This window comes from Choloepus didactylus, chromosome 7, assembly GCF_015220235.1.
Source record: "Choloepus didactylus isolate mChoDid1 chromosome 7, mChoDid1.pri, whole genome shotgun sequence".
In the NCBI taxonomy this organism is placed as follows: domain Eukaryota; kingdom Metazoa; phylum Chordata; class Mammalia; order Pilosa; family Megalonychidae; genus Choloepus; species Choloepus didactylus.
In genome coordinates this window covers 92,959,532-92,974,335 of record NC_051313.1, presented here as the reverse complement: position 1 = coordinate 92,974,335, position 14,804 = coordinate 92,959,532, and positions in this window count along the sequence as shown.

The following is a 14,804-nucleotide window of genomic DNA, read 5'->3' as shown; positions in this document are numbered from 1 at the left end:
ATCTTTGCCAAGGGTGTGCATGTCATTTAAGGCAGAGATACTTATGTTACTAAATTAAAAGAAAAGGCAACTTCAAAATGAAATGGATACTATGTTCCAACTCACTACTATACTATATGATACTATAATGAAAAATTGATTAAAATGAAAATTAGAATCCCATATTATCTTATATAGAGAAAACAATTTTGAATAAAATGATACCTATAAAATTTTGAGTGATGATTCCCATACAAGAATTAGAGTGACACAATTTTATTAAAATAATGTGGTTCAGTCTCTTCAAATCTACTTTGCAATTATTATCACAGATATCAATTTCCACTCATTTCAATTACATGTATTTGGAGATTTTTCTAACAGTCGATACAATTGTCATACCACTTAATGTATTAGTATTTCCCAAAAACACGTAGTCAACAAAAAAGCTCAACCCTCAAAAAAAGAAGAAAACTAACAAAAAAATTGTAGGGACTTTTGAACATCAAGTGAGTTTACAGATTTTCTGAACAGTAGCTAAGGAAAAATATATTTGCTTACACTGTGACAAGTAACTCATCCTAGAGCTATGTGGAAGGAAGTAGTCTTTCTATCCTATTTGACATTCTCGATTATACCACCTGATCATACCACCTGAATGGCTGGATCCTTATTTACTATGAGGTTTCTGTTAAAGACTAGGAATCAAATCCAAATCCACAAAGATGGCTAAATTATCTTTGGTGAATAGGAAATTTTGCCCAATGAAGAACATCATTATAGACTTTAAAATTGAATACAATTCTGCCTTAACTCCATAACTACATATACCATGTAAAATGAAGAATTGATTCACATATTCTGCAAATAGGAACCCTAAATGCTTTTCTAAAAAAATTCTAAGGAAAATTCCTGTGAATTAGGTATTTAGTGCCAGTTTAATGGATACTTGCCTCGATGCTTAATTTGTGTATGCATATACAGAAAACCAGAGTATTATAAAGTATAATGGATTTATCTAAAGAATGGTTTTAAATGGAATGAAAGCAAAAGTTGCTTTTGGGAAAAAGTCCAATGTTTCAAAGAAAATCTGTGTGAAGTAACTACGGTAAAACAGATTTTAAGCTTCCAAAGTCTCTTTGCTTCAGTAGCTTTAGCCAAAAAGAATAATAAAACCCTGAGGTAAAAAGCAGTAAGACTTCGTTTTTAATGCTCAAACCGTCTTAAGCATAGTTCTCTGTTCAGCTTGATAACAGAAATCATCTATGCTTTTGTATATGCCAGGCACCTCACAGAAATTTCCCTTTGGAGTCCCTAATCTCACTTTCAGGCATTCTTTTCTGTACATTGCTTGTTTGGAACAGTTATCTTTCTTTTTTGCAACCAGGTAACTTTCCTTCGATGCTTTTATAAGCATAGCTATTCTGAGGGTCTACCGCAGTGACAAGCCGTCTCAAAAAAAAAAAAAGACATATTAAGCCAAGAATGAACAGCTGAACAGTAGAAAAAATATCAGGAAACTATGAACCCCTTGAGACATAGCCGCCTTATATGAAATATGGCTATTAAATTCATTTTATGTTTTATTCTGATTATAAACTCCCAGGGCAGAAACAGTCCACACTTGAAGAACACATCTCAAAATAAATTGTCAATATGCAAAAAATTACAACTTTTGTTTGATTGTTATCTTCAAGAATATAAACAATTTTATAAGTCATTTCAATTTTGTTGCTAAGAAACATTGGCTCCACAGAGCAAATTCCAGTGTCTGCCTTAGTTACATTAATTCTTTTATCTCAGTTATACAAGCACATGGATGAAAAATCAAATAACTCAGAAGGACTGGTTATGAAAAACAACCATTCTTGAGTGTACCCATCTGTACCAGTTTGTATTTATTATGTCCCCTGGAAAAAGCCATGTTCTTTGATGCAGTCTTGTGGGGGCAGACATATCAGTGTTAATTAAGTTGGAACGTTTGGATTAGGTTGTATCTGTGGAGATATGCCCCACCCAACTGTGGGTGATAAGTCTGATTGGATATTTTCCATGGAGGTGTGGCCCCGCCCATTCAGCTTGGGCCTTGATTAATTTACTGGAGCACTATGTAAGCTCAGACAGAAGGAGGGAGCTTGCTACAGCCAAGAGGGACACTTTGAAGAACGCACAGGAGCTGAGAAGAGAGGAGCTGCAGATGAGAGACAGTATGAAGCTGTATATATGTATGAATCAAAGAGAGGAAAAACACCCCAAGAGCAACTAAGAGTGACATTTTTGAGGAACTGCAGCCTAGAGAGGAACGTCCTGGGAGAAAGCCATTTTGAAACCAGCACTCTGGAGCAGACGCCAGCCATGTGCCTTCCCAGCTAACAGAGGTTTTCCAGACACCATTGGCCATCCTCTAGTGTGAAGGTACCTGATTGTTAATGACTTACCTTGGACACTTTATGGGCTTAAGACTGTAACTTTGTAACTAAATAAATCTCATGTGTAAAAGCCGATCCATTTCTGGTGTTTTGCAAAATGGCAGCATTAGCAAACTAGAACACCATCTATCCCCATCCAAGCCTGTTCCCAGGGGCAGCAAGTCCAACAGCAGTTTCTTCCATTCCTCATTCAGTTTGCTTATGCCACTCTTTCCTATCTTATTAACTGTAGACATTATGTATTAGTTTCCTGTAATAATGCATCGGGATTTAGCTCACTTTCCAAACCCTCTTCTACTTTATCTCCCATGTCCAATATTGCTATTCCTCAATTGTTTCCCTATGCAATCAATTATATACATAATATATATACTATATTTAACCCCCATTTCTTGTTCCATTAACTAGAATCAGTATCTCTTGACTCCTCAGTTTGTCATATGAGCAAATTAGTGGTCCTGTCTGTCTTTTTCCCTCTCTTGGCCTTTTTCCATCTTCCACTTCTTCTAGCCCAGTTTTACTTTCAAATTGATGAGTTTGAAAACATTTGCTTTCTTTTCTGTAGCCACAGTTATTATCTCCATATTTTGTTATTGGTTGATCCTCCAAGTTGAAAGCTGGTGATGAGCATTTGTATTATTATGACTATGAGAATATTCTTCATTGCAAACCCAAATGGTATACGTAAGATTTTAATTTCTCTATGGTTCCAATATCACAACTTCTGTTTCACTCAGAGATGATTATTCAAATGGGTTGCCCTTTCCCACAATCCTCCAATCATTCCACCTTCGAGCTTGCTTCATATCTGAGCTGTACCTACTTTTATAACATCATCCCCTTCCCACCCAGCCCACTCCCACCCCCATGCTGATATATCCTGTTTTCTTATTGGGAAGAGTCATAAGCACTTTTCACCAAAACCTAATGCCTTCAGCTTCTTACTCATTCTGGCTCTTGTTTAAAAATCATTCCATTCATATTCATGAAGCTCACTGCTTTCCTCTTATGATTTTGGATCAGCTGTTATTTCATATTTCAACTCTTATTTTTACAGCATTTTGTTTTCTTATAACTGACTTTTTCCTGCATTTTGTGCACACTTCAAATCCCTAAGTTTTCTTGGTTTATGTAATCTATGTTGTCCCTGTTTTGCAGATCTCTTTTCAGAGCCTACCCCTTCATGCTCTTCTCTGGACCAACTGCTGCCAGTTGTCATCTCATTTCTTTCCTTCACTACTCTTCTGGTTTGTCTCCTCTGCTTCCTGAATCCCATGTTTTTCTCTCATATTTCACTCCCTTGCTTTCTGGAGGACATTCTCAATTAAATTCTCAAAAAGGAATGCTGGAGTCTTTCGTGTCTGAAAGATTTTTGTTCTGAGATTTCACTGAATCGATGATTTAGCATCTAAAGGGATTTGAAAGTCAGCTGCATCCTCCCTTAGCATTCCGATACTCTCCACTTTCCCTTCAGCATGGCCTTCATTTCTGAATATAGAGCTTTTTCAAGGATCTGAGGATCAAGCCGGCTCCCAGTTTGACCTTATCCTCTTCTGTGCATATTTTTAGTATATTGCCCCACAGTCTCCTCTTCTCAGCTTCATCTACCAGTCCTCTTCCATTTATTTTGTCTTTTGAAATTTCAAATATGCTCATGACCCCACCCCCATTCTATTTGCTCTCGAGGGCTTTAGCCTTAAAAAATAATTTACTATCATTTTTGAGGTGAAGAGAGGAAATAAACATATATGCTCAGTCATCAGAAATGTGTATCAATATTTTTAAATATTTAAATTAAAATTGTAAAATATTTATATTTATGACTGATATATTGGTTTATATTTTTTCCTTTAACTCTCACAAAAACTGAGATATATTCTTGTGAGGATCAGATGTAGACTGGCTAATGGATAGATTGATGTTATTTTTCTAACTTTTCTCAGGTAGTATTGAATGATGTTTATAAATCTAGATGTGTCTGTCTCCAAATATCATGCTCATTTCACTCTTCTATTCTTATACTGGCAGCTAAATTTGCCTCTGGGAGTCCATGAGAAAAGATATGTTGTATCTCTGTTTTTGAACATGGAAAAGAGAAATAAAAGGAAAAATTCTTAATTGCTTTCATGTAATTCTCCACTTCTGAGGTAGATTAAAGCATTTATAAATAGATTGCAGTTGGATACACTCTTGCATCTTGATAATTTAGGACTGTTTGAGATTTGAGATGACTATCAGGGTCCCCTCAAAATGTACATGAGGGTGGAAATATTCCAATCAATAAATCTGGATGAAGTATCTAATATGAGCATAATATTGTGTTAGGTATTGCACTAGTTACAAATATGAGCAAGTGATAAACTCTGCCATTTATTGGAAGATAAATACAAAAATTTTTTAAATGGAAAGCAAGATATAAGTATCCCAAAAGAAATACAGTATTCTAAGAAAATTCAGATGTAAGCAAGGTTCAATGAGGGATGGAGAAGGAAAGGAAGAAGAATATCCATCAAAGGATGTGTGGGGAAGATGTTATTTGAAATGGATAGGATTTCAACAGAAGGGAATGCATTACAGTCTGTAGGAAACAGCATGAGCAAAAGCAGAAATAGTAAGCCACAGACACACTCAGGAAAAAAAAGGAATATTCAAATTTCTTGATCGCTTGGGAAGTGCACAACACCTAAATCAGGTTTTGCACAGAATAGGCAATCATTCATTCATTCGATAAGAAATTATTGAATCCTGACAATGTACAAGACATGGAGAATACAACAGTAAACCAAGAAGGTTTAGTCATTGTCCTTAGTGAATTCACCATTATGTGCAGTAGACTGAATAAAGGAGTAAACAAACAAAAGTAATTGCACACTATGCCAGGTGCCACGAAGGAATAATGCTGATCACATTTGTATGGATTACATGTGCTGATAAATGTAAAAGGACCTAGATCGTGATTATTTTCATGATTATTTTTTCTTCTGAACCATTATTTTTGTTATGTTATTAAGAAGTAAGTAAACAGTGTTACAAAGAATAGTAGGTGTTGCCTGCTGGTTAGGAAACCACCAATGGTTAGGAAAGGTCTTTCTTCTAAAGTGCTATTTATGAATTTGAAATATGAGAAGGAACCAAGCCATGCAAATATTGGGGGAAAAGAGTGATTCACTGGAAAAGATGGATGAGCAAATGCTACAAGGCAGAAAACTTGGGGGAGACGGGTGGTTACAGGTGGTGAATATTGGCCCATTTGGCAGCAGCAATTAGCTAGGGGAGAGACTTATGAGATAGATTGGGGAAACAAGCAAAAATATATTATGCATGTCTTTTTAAGCCATGAGAACATTTAATAAAGATTTGTTGATTGAATGAAACAAAGAAAGAATAAAGATATACTGAACTGTGCTATGGTTGACAAGGTTGGAGAAGCATGTTAGGGCTGTTTTTGAAGGACCTGAACAGGACTGGAGTGAATATCATTAGTTTAATAAACAGTGAAGATGTGCTGTTCATTTTCCTAGCAGAGGAGTGCCATGGCCAGTACCATCTACATAATATACAGGATTCGGTGCAAAATGAAAATGTGATGCTTCTTGTTCATAAACTATTAAGAATTTCAAGGCAGTGACAGCAGAGTATTAAATGAAGCATGGGCTCTTCTGAGCATGCATCCCTGTGTGATGGCACAGGTTTCATGCCCATGAAGCTTGCCCTGGACATGGCCAATAATCTTTTAGAATATTAGTCTTTCAAGACACTGTGTGGATACAGGAAGACCACCCAACGGACAATTAAAATATTCTTTGTGCAAGGTAATGAGAAGCACCTGAATGGTGGCAGTGAAAATGACAAGAAGGGACCAATGGGGAAAATGTGGCAGGCATGGACTCTACACAAGATAGTACTGGTTGGGTAAAGGTGAGTCGAGTTTAGATAAAGAAAATTCAAAGATGATTCAGGTATTGAGCTAGAGTGATCATAGGGATGAGAAGTACTACTTGTTAAGCTGTAGTTAAGCTAAGAATCTCTTAGATGCTTCAATCAAAATTAAATGCTCAAAACAAGCTATTTGTGTCCATTTTATTCTAATTTTAAAAATACTGTGGTTTAAAGAATCTAAGTAAGTTGTTTATTGTCATAAATTTAACAAGTGGTATTTGTATGTGCATTTCAAATTTAAGTCTGATTCCACAAGCCTGTGCTCTTTCCATTATATGACCTTGCCTTTTTCCAACCAGAAGATAAACTAGTAGTGTTTTTAGTTTGAGATACAGCAATTTAATTGGTCTACACCTGTTCCAGTTTGCCAAAGCTGCCAAAATGCCATATACCAGAAATGGACTGGCTTTTTCAATGGAGATTTATTAGGTTGCAAATTTACAGTCCTAAGGCCATGAAAATATCCAAATTAAGGCAACAAGAGGTAGATACCTTCTCCAAGAAAAGGCCAATGGCGTCCAGGTTTCCTCTGTCACATGGGAAAACGCATGGCTGGCTCTGCTGAACCTTCTCTCCTGGGTTTAGCTTCTGGTTTCAGTGGCTTTCTCCAAAATGTCTCTGGGCTTCTGTCTCAGCTCCTGTGGTTCCTTGCTTGCTTCTCCTGGGGGCAAACTCTGGATTACATATCGTAGCTTCTCTCCAAACTGTTTCTCTCAGCTTCTCTCGGCTCTCTGCTTATTTCTCCTGGGATGTTTCTGTCTAAGCATCTCTGAGCTCTCTCAGCTCCCGTGGGTCCTCCTTGATTCTCCTGGGGGCAAACCCTGAGCTTCTCTCTTAGCTTAGTGTCTCCAAATGTCTTTCTTCTGCATCTCCAAACGTCTGGGTCTGTGTCAGTTCTGAGCTCTCTCTCTGTCTCCTGAGGTCTCTTAAGGACTTCAGTAAACTTATTAAGACCCACCTTCAATGGGCAGGGTCACATCTCCATGGAAACAACCTAATCAAAAGGTCCCACCCACAATAGGTCTGCCTCCACAAAAGTGGATTAAAAGAACATAGTCTTTTATGGGGTACATAACAGATTCAAACCAGCACAGCACCACATCTGATTTCTTAACCATTCACTTATTCAATGTGTACTTACCAAGTGCCAACTATATGCCTTGGCTCTGAGCTAGGTGCTGGCAACAAAATGATGAAAGAGATTATGTTAGGAATTCCTATTAATGAAGAACTTAATAGTGGTACCCCTAACAAATAAAACTCTCTCCCTTAATTATGATTTCACTTCTGATCCATATTATTGACAGATTTATATCACTGATTAGAGTTCCTAATGCTAAAATATTTTATTTCCTAATACATACGCATACATCTGTATGGTGGCATACGTAGTTAAGAGTGTGGAGCCAAGATCTCTGTTACTTAATTAGTTATATGACCTTGGGCAAATTGATTAATTTCTCCTTACCTCTGTTTCCTAAAAAAATGGGGATAGTAAGGGTACTTACATTGAAGGACTGTGTGCTGGTTTGATGTATTATGTCCCCCAAAACACCATGTTTTTTAATGTAGTCTTCTGGGGGCAGACGTATTGGTCTTGATTAGGTTGGAATCCTTTGATTGAGTATTTCCATGGAGATGTGACTCAATCAACTGTGACTTAAAGGTTTGATTGAATTATTTCCATGGAGATATGGACCCGCCCATACAGAGTATGTCTTGATTTAATCACTGGAGCCCTATAAAAAAGCTCGTAAACAGAAGGACCTCAGAACAGCTACGAGTGACATTTTGGAGAGCAGCTAGTAGTGAAGACAGCCGTTGAAAGCTGACATTGACATTTTGGAGAATACCATTTTGAAATGCAACCTGGGAGCAAACAGGCACCAGCCACATGATTTCCCATCTAACAGAGGTTTTCTGGATGCCAATGGCCTTTCTCCAGTGAAGGTACCCTATTGCTGATGCCTTACCTTGGATACTTTATGGTCGTAAGGCTGTAACTGTGTAACCAAATAAACCCCCTTTATAAAAGCCAATCCATTTCTGGTGTTTTGCAAAACAGTGGCATTGGCAAACCAGAACAGACTGTTGAGAGGACTGAGTAAAAACTTATAAAGTACCTTGAACAGCATCTAACATAGCCCTCAATAAATTTTAGCTCTTACCATTTCTTCTGGCCCATAACCTTCCTTTAGAGAAGTCCTAGTTTTCAAATTGATAAATTTTATGGTCAATACAAAGTAAAAATGGAAAGGCACATGGATAAAACAAGTTTGAGATTTTTATCCTTTATTGCAACCAGGAACTAATATAATATAAGCAATTTCCAATGGAGCTTGTGAGAAAACAAGTTATTTTTAGATCAGTAAATCCTAAATGACCAATGTCTAGTTTGTTAGTAATTATTCCACTAGGCATTAGCATGATTTACCAGTTAGTCAAATAATGATATACATATATATTTTATGTGCACAAGCACACACACTTACCTGTAAGAGTAGGCATAGAGTGGATGCTATATAAGAGCAGGCAATATAGTGATGATAATGCTTATCCATGTAGTATTCTCAAGAGTTCTGTACAAAAAATAAAATTTGAGAAATATTAGTAATTAAGCCATAAACTAGTACTTGTAAACTTTACTGGAGTCATATAATTTGTACTTGGTAGTTTTATATTTCTTCTCCATTATACTTGATTATCTGTCTAGTGAAAATCAGACTATTTTAGTAAGAGCAAATTAGTGGTAGAATTACAAAGTTCCTAAAAGTAGTGCAGTAGTGTTTTCTGTTTTATGCTCCTTCAGTTGACAAAGAATAGTTCATTTGTGTTATTAATAGGTCTCACTGATTTCCCAACAGGGATAGTAATAATTGATTACACATTTTAACTATCTGGACTGTGAATTATTTAAAAAATATTCACAGGGCATGGAACATTTATTGACTAATTTAATTTTAGCTCTTATACTTCATCTTCTGATTTCCAGTAAAAATTCATAAATAATGCCACCACACTGAGCTTCCCCTCACACTTTGCCCTCTCATACTGTCCCCTTTGCCTGGAGTGTCTTGCACTTCCATCACCGAAACCACAAATATTTCCTTAAAGCTTTATTCTAAAACAATTTCTTCTTTTTCTACATTTCCCAAACATTTATCTGCATATCTCTTAGGCACTTACCACTTTGTATCATATAAATGTTTGGGGGGGCAAAGGCCAAACTCTGCAGTTCTGACGATGCCATCAACTTTGCCCAACTGAGGGCCTACTGAGGCTCGTGGAAATGCTTTGTAGCCTGTAAAGCAAATTTAAGGCCTGAATTGTTAATTGAAGTGTGTTGGGGGCTTCCTTATGACTTCTGTGCCTTAGAGATGAGTAAAGGACAACAAAAATTTGTCAAATTTGTTTTCACATGACAAGTACTAAGATAAAGAAACAAAAGTAACAATCTGGTTTTGGACAGCAGCTCAGGATCCCAGAAATGCATTCTTCCTAGTATTAAACTTTTTTTCCACTGGGAAAGATACAAATTGATCTAATAAAAATTAGTGGCCCAATTCCAAGGAGAAAGCCTTACGAGTAAATGAGCTCATGGGGAGTTGGCCTCCATTTCTGACATAATCATTTTGGGGAGCCCTTGGCAGGGAGGAGCAGGCAGTGTGCTTCAAACAGCAGTGACCAGAAAGGAAAAGGCCCTGACTGGAACCTGCATTTGTACAGATAGTGAGTGTGTCAAAACCCCGCTTGACCTCCTTGTTTCTGCCTTTTAAACAAGCACCTGGAGATGAGAGCCCAAGAGGAGACAAACCCTGGATCAAGGCTAGTTGCTAAGAGAACCCACATCATGAATTCAAAAGAGGTACACCCAGTCCTGGGGTCCCCACTCAGGCCTATTTAGGGGAATAACAATTAGAGTTACTGCTCTTTTGTTTGTCGTGCTCAGTTATTTGGAGCTTTTTACTCTTTGCTGAAGATGATGTGCTAAGAAGACTTGTTAAAAGTAGCTTTAATCCATATGGATTAGTTACAGAAAACTAGAAAAAGCTGTTTATCCCTTTCTTTAAATATGTTAACTCAAGGGGTAACTCAAACAAGTAGAAGAAGGGATAAAGGGTTATTAGTTAAGGAAAGTCTAAAGAAACTGAGCCAGAGAGGAAATAGATAAAGAAACTGGTTGTTTAAAAAAGAAAGGCTTTAGAGGGTGTCATGATAATTTTCCAAATAATTATAGACCTTTCACAGGGAACGAGTATACTTTTTTGTGTCAACAGAACAAGCAGACCTAAGACTAATGAATATCCCATATTGGGAGGCAGATTTTAGCCTAGTGGGTGGGAAAAACCAATCAATCACCAACCAACCAACCAACCAACACAGACTTTTACCACAGAGATAAAAATTGCTTTCTCATGAATTAATGAGTTCTGGGTCACCAGAGGTGTTCAAGCAGAGACTGAATGACCACTTTTAGGGATTGGTGCTGAAAAGATTCAAACATCTGATAATGGCTGAGTTAAATGACCTGTAAGATTCCCTTTAAATCTCACATTTTATGTTTGTAAGAATGTGCCAAATTTTATGCCTTAGATGTAAGGTTCAGGAAGCCATATTATTTCTAGGCAGTTTCTCATGTCCCATTTAGTAAAAAATAAGAAAAGAACTAGTTTCTGACTATGAAAAGAATTGAACTAGGGCTTTATATTTTTCTGGTCAAAAGAGACATTCAATATATTTTGCTCTATAGAATCTAAGAAAATAATGTATGAAGTTCCTAACAATTTTTCTCTTTTTAATATTTCCTTTTGTGAAATACCTCTGAGGTTTATCACCTTTTATGATACCCTTTACCTCAGCAAGCAGGGTTTCTCAGTGTGTGATCAGAGGACGATTTAATTCGGACTACACTTCTGTGCTTGTTAAATATTTAGAGAAAATTTAGATTCCTGGGCCCTACTCTGACCTAAGGAGTCAAATTTATGATGGTATCTTTGACTAATAATGTTCAATAAATAACCCTATATGATTCTTGTGCATATTAAAATTTAAGAATGTTTGCAATAGATCTTTAGGGTTTGGGGTTTGAATATGTATGCATGGTTTCTTTTCATGTAATCAAATATCCAGGAACCCACTCCTTATTGTACAATACCTGGGGCAAAAACTTGGACAAGAACCAAACTTTTTCTAAAAATACTTTTCTTAATGTAGTTTTCCCTTGTCTGATTTCATTCATAAATTTAAGCATAAGAAAAAAATCACAATATATTTAGGTTAGCATTGTGAACCTACACTTTTAGTCTATTAAGAGAATTATGACTGGGGAATTTAGAAAGAAGGGGGATAATTTTTTTGTCTCATGTTCTTTTTTGTTTTTCCTTCCAATTTTATTGAGATATAGTCACATACCATGAAATCATCCAAAGTGTACAATCAGTTGTTCACAATATCATCATATAGTTGTGCATTCATCACCACAGTCAATTTTTGAACATTTTCATTACTCTAACAAAAATAGTAAAAATAAAAATAAGAATAAAAATAAAAGTAAAAAAGAATACCCGAAACAACCCATCCCCCATTCCTCCCTATTATTCATTTACTTTTTGTCCCCATTTTTCTACTTATCTGTCCACACACTGGATAAAGGGAGTGTGAGCCACAAGGTTTTCTACAATCACATGATCATACCATATAAACTATATAGTTATACACTTGTCTTCAAAGAAACAAGGCCACTGGGTTGCAGTTCAACAGTTTCAAGTACTTCCTTCTAGCTATTTTAATACACTAAAAACCTAAAAAGGGATATATATATATATATATATACTGCATAAGAATAACCTCCAGAATGACCTCTTGACTCCATTTGAAATCTCTCAGCCCCTGAAACTTTGTTTCATTTCTTTTCCCTTTTTGGCCAAAAAGGCTTTCTCAATCCCAGGATGCTTGGTCCAGGCTCATCCCCGGCAGTTATGTCCCACATTGCCAGGGAGAGTTACACTCCTGAGAGTCATGTCCTACATGTGTGTGTGTGGGGGGGGGGCGGGGTGCGGGGCAGGGAGTCCACCTGCCAAGTTGGCTTAGAGAGAGAGGCCACATCTGAGCAACAAAAGAGGATCTCTGGGGGGTGAATCTTAGGCACAATTATAAGTTGGCTTAGCCTCTCCTTTGCAGTAATGAGCTTCATAAGGGCAAGCCCCAAGATTGTCCTATTAAATTGGTAGTCCCCAATGATTGTGAGAATATAAGGAATTCCACAGGTGGGTAAATTTAATATTTCCACATTTTTCCCCAGTCCCTCAAGGGGTCTTCTTAAATACTTCTTTATCCTCTACTCAGATCACTCTGGGAGGTATTGGGGCTTCACTCTAACCTGTACAAACAAACTAGATCTTGCTCCCTATTCAAGGTTCCATGTAATTAAGGTGTTTGAATAAATTGACTATGCAAGTTAAATTATATAATGTGCTACAGAAAATAAAGACTTTCCACTAAATAAACATTTCTATCTTTGGTCTCCCATAGAATTTGAAGTTTTAAAATAGTCAGTATCATCCTTTACCCTTTAGTCTGATTTTTACCTTAGTCCTGACCAAGCCCATTTTGTTGATAATCTAATTGAAGTCTGTTCTCTTTTTCAGCTTCTTTAACATTTGCTTAATGTTGACATTCATAGATGCCAAACTCTAACTCTGAGTCTCAGATGTCACACAGATACCTGAAGTTCCAGGGACTGACAAGGTTATACACAAGAGCTCAGCATCTCAGAATCTAAAAATAACCATTACAAGTCAGGAGTAGAGGTAACTGCTATAAGAGCTTACAATCTAGGAACCATCAGCCTTCCCCTGATAACCTATGCTATCAGATTAAATTCTCAGTGTTTGCACATTATAGTTAGTCCATATTAGCCTCACTAATATGGACTAACTATAGTTATAGTTGTTATAGTTAGTTACAATGTCTGTCTTTTCATTTCTGGCTTATTTCACGCAACATACTGTCCCCAAGGTCCATTTACCTAGTTGCACACCTCACAACTTCATTTCTTGCAGCCACTAAATATTCCAATGTATGTATACACCACAGTTCACAATTCCCTTCATCAGTCGATGTACCCTTAGGCCACTTTCATCCATTGTGTATCATGAATACTCCACCATAAACACAAGTGTGTAAATGTTTATTTGGCCCCAGCTCTCAGTCTTCCAAGTATATACCCAATAACATGGTTGCAGGACCATATGGCAACCCAATACTTAGCTTCCTGTAGAACCACCATACTGCCTTCCAGATGGGCTGCACCATTCTACTTCCCCAAGAGCAGTGATTAGGTACATCCCTCTCTCCACATATCCTCCAGCTTTTGTACTCCACTCTTTATTTTTTAAACATTTAATCCTAAGTAAACAATCAGGGGTTCCCAGTATAATCACATAGTTATGCATTCACCACCACAATCTATATGTGAACATTTCCATTTCTTCTGCAAAAAAAGAGGAAGAGGAGAAAAAAGACAAAAGAAAAAACACAAAAGAAAAAAAGACAAAGAAAAAATAAAAGAAAAAATAAAAATACAATGAAATAAAATACACTAAAAAGTTCAGACAACACCACCACCACCAAAAATCCCATTCCCCTCCCTTATATCCCCCTCTTATAGACATTTAGCTTTGATATATTGCCTTTTTTACAATTAGTGGAGGCATATTACAATGTTCCTATGAAGTATAGACTCTAGTTTGCATTGATTGTATTTTTCCCCCAATACCATCCCATTCTCAACACCTTGCAAAGTTAACATTCATTTGTTCTCCCTCATGTAAAAATGTTCTTATATTTGTATGTTTAATCACTATCACTGACCACTCTAGTTTTCACTAAGGTATACAGTCCCAGTCTTCATCTTCTATCTTTCCTTCTGATGTCCTACATACCCCTAACCTTCCTCTTTCAATTGTACTCACACTCATCTTTGTTTGGTGTACTTACAATATTGTGCTACCATCACATAGTATTGTGCTATTTCTGGATCTGTAAAATCTATGCTGTTGAACATTTTATACTACTTCAGCATCAAATGCCCTATCTCTACCCTCTTTCTATCTCCTGATAACCTGTGTTCTAAACTTTAACTCTCAAATCTTTCTCATTAATATTAGTTAATTTTAGTAAGACCATACAGTATTTTCCTTTGTTTTTGGCTAATTCCGCTCAACATAATGTACTCAAGGTTTATCCTCATTGTTATAAGCTTCATGACTTTATTCTGTCTCACAGCTGCATAATATTCCATCGTATGTATATACCACAGTTTGTTTATCCACTCGTACATTGATGGACATTTGGACTGTTTCCATCTCTTGGCAATCATGAATAATGCCACTATAAAGATTGGTATGCAAATGTCTGTTCACATCCTTGCCTTCAGTTCCTCCAAATATATACCTA